The following is a 4,834-nucleotide window of genomic DNA, read 5'->3' as shown; positions in this document are numbered from 1 at the left end:
AATTAGCATAGCGTGTAAACGTTCTACGAGAATTTTCTACGAGTAGTTGTGGATTTCACACCTGCCACCTCGAATGATGTTCTAAAAGTTATTTGTGTTTTGCTCCCCAAAACAACTATTTATCCATGGCAGAAAACGGTAGATAATATTGAGCATAGCTGGGAAAAAAACAGTCTTTGAGACGTTCTGTGCACGCACAGGGACGAAGTGAAAAGTTGTATTTAAGTTACAGCACTTAAAAGTGCTGTAACTTAATTATGTATTGCAAGCACCTATGAGAGAGACAGTTTTACTTCCGGTCCTTAACGTAAACAGGTTGTTGTTTAATTGAACATTTAATAGTTTAGACGACCACTTCCCACGACCACTTCCCACGATTGCTTTCATCTCCACGAACGATAACCACATCACCCACTTTCAGAGTGCTCGGTTTGTCGCCAACTTTGCAGTTATGACGTTCTCTGAGGGCGGATAAATACTCTCGGGACCAGCGTTTCCAGAGTGCATCCTTACAAGACTTCAGGTATTTTGCTCGTCTGCGAAGATCTACATTCTCCTCCCTCCATGGCTCCTGTTCGGGCAGGCGAATGGATCTCTGAAACAAGAAGGAGGCCGGGGTGAGGAGGGGTAACTGGACATCCTCTTCAACATATGACAGTGGGCGACGGTTCAGCTGAGTTTCGACTTCAATAACGACTTCACAGAGCTCTGTCCAGGACAGTAGCCCGTCTCCGATGGTCTTATAGAAAGCTCGCTTGAAAAGACCTATCAGCCGCTTGAATTGGCCACCCCACCATGGCGCTCGACTCAAATTGAAACTCCAGGCGATTCCTTCGTCAGATAGATAAGACTGCACTTTCTCGTCGCTCTGAATTTGCTTTAACCACCTTGCTGCTCCAACAAAGGTTTTTTCCATTGTCAGAAAACACTTTAGCTGGTCTTCCCTGGCGGGCAACCATGCGCTTGAAACTTCCCAGAAAAGTCGTTGTCTCTTGATTTGGTAGTACTTCCAGGTGTATGGCTCTTGACAAGCTGCAAGCGTACAGTACCAGGTATGCCTTCCCCTCAATTCGTGGCGACTTGCGGTATTTGATCGGTCCAGCGAAGTCTACACCTATGATTTCGAAGGCGCTTGTTCCCTCTGTTCTTTCCGTAGGAAGCAGGCCTGGTGGAGGAGTAGCTTGCGCGACGGCTTGAAACCGTTTACATCCCCAACAGCTCTTGACGCCTTTCTTCGTTAACTTACGGAGCCTTGGTATCCAATATTTCTCTCTAACTTCTGCCATAGTTAGACCGAGTCCGCCATGAAGGGTGCGTTGATGTGCGTGACGTACCAACTTCTCAGTGAAAACAGAATCATCTGGTAAGTAGATGGGATAACGTCCTTGCATACGCCCACGGCATTCTAGGATTTTCTCCCCGTTTGGCTGAAGATTGAGTTGTAGCTTGTCGCTGACCAACTTGGGAGTGTTCTGAGCGCGTGCCTGAACTCTACGGATCCACCAGGTGGTTTGCGCTTCGATTTCAGCTGTCGTTATTGGCCCAGTAATGCTCGGAGTATCGCGACGAGAATTTCGCACAAATCTCACCACCCAGGCACATACTCGTAAGACTTTTCGTAGATCATGTCTTTCGAGTAGTTGATCAAATTCATCTTGTTTCTGATCCACGGTTACCGCGGCTAATACCTCTCGTACGATCTTTGACTCGGCTTCCTTTACTTCACTGGCTGTAGTCACCGGATTTGGCGGCCACGTGTTCCGATCTTGCAACCACTTAGGTCCATTCCACCACAAGTCTGCATCTGTCACTGAACCTCCACGACTCCCGAGGTCAGCAGGATTCTGATCAGTCGGTACATGTCTCCACTCGTCGATCTCATGCTCCTTGATTTTCTTCACGCGATTCGCCACAAATTGTCGGTACTCCACATTACCGCGAATCCAATGGAGCGCAACGGAGCTGTCAAGCCAGCAATAGACTGATGTCACAGGGAACCCATCTAGTACGTGGCGAATATTATCTACTGAATTAACTGCCATGTGACCTGCAACCAACTCAAGTCTTGGTATGGTCAATCGCTGTTTAGCAAGGCGCGCTTTTGCAGCCACCAGCCCCTGTGTTGTTCCGGAGTCTTGTCTAACAACTGCGTACACGGCCGCTGCGACACCACGTCCGCTTGCGTCTCCGAATGCATGGAGTTCCACTGCATTGATTGGTTCTCGGTTGGGCGAAAACGTTCGTGTGACCACTATTTTGTCGGGCAAGTCGCTCTCCCAGCGCTTCCATCTCACTGCCAGGGCGTCTGGTAGGGGAGCGTCCCAGGCTTGTTTTAGCTCACAAGCCTCTCTATAGATAAACTTTCCTTGTAGCGTCGTGGGAGAAGCTAGACCAAGGGGATCGTAAATGCGAGCTAACTTCCCCACAATTCCTCTTCTGGTCGGCTCCGCTCTCTCTTGAGGAAATGTAATAGCCAGGGTGTCCGCGACCTTATCCCACTTAAGACCAAGGAGTTTACATCCTTCTCCGGAGAAGTTCGCACTTAACTGCTGCTTAGCGTGGGTATCTTCGCTGTCATTGATACAATCACGAGGGTTTTCTTCTAACTCTTGCACGTTACAATGCCATTTGTGTAACTCAAACCCGGCGTCTGAGAAGATTGTCACAGCATCACACTTGAGCTCTTTAGCTTTGGTGACAGTGGGACCACCAGAAATAAGATCGTCAACGTAAAGGCTGCGAAGAATCTCAGCAACACTCTGTGATAGTCTCTCGCTCCAGCTCTCCAGGTGTTGTTCAATCACTCCTCCTAACAGAAACGCTCTTCCCACTCCCCACCCCGTCGTTTTGTCACGGGGCCCAGACCTATCCCACGCTCTTCCAATATGGCGTCTGATAGTGTTTCGTGGCGACACAACAACTACCGCCTGCAAGCAGGCTAGGGGAAAAGAAGTAGAATATTCTGTCATGTGAATAGGGGTGGCTGAATTGTGGGAATTGATTCACCGCAGCTTTCATATCGATAGTTTTTCGACCATTGAAAAATTTACGTGCGATAGATCATTTTCACTGTCACGCAACAAAAAAATAAATTCGAAACGCTCGACGAAAAAGGCCAATAACTTGGAATGTTGCGGGAAACAAATTCAGACACCACCTCCAATTCTCAGATCTGTGCGGTACATAGTTTCTGAGCTCTTTGTCGAAGCGCTGAAATCACACAACTTTTACTTGTGTAGGTGGATTAAAGTGGACTTTACTTTGCCTTGAAAGCGCTTACTTTTCGCTCATGAGATAAAATGTATGAACACATTTCCTAATGTACTTGAAAGGCTCAAACTGCTTAGATTCTTCCCTTGGGATAGATATTTTTTTCAATCAAATACAGTGGAAGCCCGCCTAACGGCCATACATTCTCCGGCAGGTACAAAACACAGGTCACAGGGCACAGGGCACAGGTCATTGTTTTACCAATACAGAAAGTATCCTAAACATTCATAAGAGCTAACCTTAAGCCTAAAAACGTTTGTTTAGCCTAATTAGGCCTAAGGTTAGCTTTAATGAATGTTTAGGATACATTCTGTATTAGTAAAACAATGACCTGTGACCTGTGCCCTGTGACCTGTGTTTTGTACCTGCCCATACATTCTCTTATAGAAAACCCTCGTTAATGCGGTCACCCGTTAATACGGCCAATGGCCACAATTTTAAATCCCAAACAGTAGAGTTTCACCCCGTTAACTCGGCCACTCGCGCCAAACGCCTGTGACATGTTAATTTCATTGACCTTCGTTAGTTACCGCTGTAATCGAACAGCCGATTTACTTTACAAAGTACTGTCAGCAACACTCCTCCCTGTTTTCATTACAAACATGATCTTGACACTACTGTAACATCCAGTAAGGTAAATCTCGAAGGGATTAAGGTGCTTTCATCAAAAACACGATTGATACTTAAGTCTTCCGTTTAGGGTAATTACGGCGGCTTCCGTTTTTTAGAAGCATAGTAAGCTGGGCCTGTTCTTGTTTTGATTTTAGGCTCAGAATGTACAGTACACTTGACAATTTTAAGCGTTTTATCACTCCTGCGTTTTACCTACTGTGCGAAGTTTCAAGTATTTTATACAATTACTGTACGTACATCGTACATTCCTGTTGTTTATTAAAGAGAAAAAATTTTCTGGAGGTGCAAATGCGATATTTGTCATTAAGGACCTTCAGTCATGAATTTCACCCTACCCCCGGTGATACGATCACCCCGTTAATACGACCAATTTTATTCGGCCCGTTTATGACCGTATTAACGGGGTTCCACTGTAGCTTGGTATCATGGTGTCACCATGATAAGCTACGTAAGGTGACAATTAGGAAATTCGAAATACTGTATTTTCGAAACGAAAGACGTCATGGAACTGGAAACTTGGAAAAAGATTTATTTTTCGGGTATCTTCTACCTCATATAGATGACAATTCAGAATACCTCACTGTGACACCATCTATAGTTTGACAATTACGTGCTAGTGCAAAGCTTTGTTTATCTCGAAAACGGCGGCTTCATTAAACGCGTAAACGGGCTCAATTGATCGGTTAGAAACAAAATACCCAAGCTACGAGAAGTAACTGTTGTAAGAATTAAAACCTCACCTCAGAGCCGTATTCTTCACAGATCATCTTCGAACACAGGGCACCCGAACATTTCGTTCGTCCTCGCGAACTATCGGCAATTGATCGTACTGTTTGCAGAGTCCGAACTTTGGTACTCTTCGAATGCGGATTGGCTCCGAAGTGTATTCTATTGTTATATACTCATTTTCGGAAAAACTAACACGATGATA

The sequence above is a fragment of the Montipora foliosa genome, chromosome 3, assembly GCF_036669935.1.
Source record: "Montipora foliosa isolate CH-2021 chromosome 3, ASM3666993v2, whole genome shotgun sequence".
Lineage (NCBI taxonomy): Eukaryota > Metazoa > Cnidaria > Anthozoa > Scleractinia > Acroporidae > Montipora > Montipora foliosa.
Note: the sequence above shows the minus strand (reverse complement) of the source record.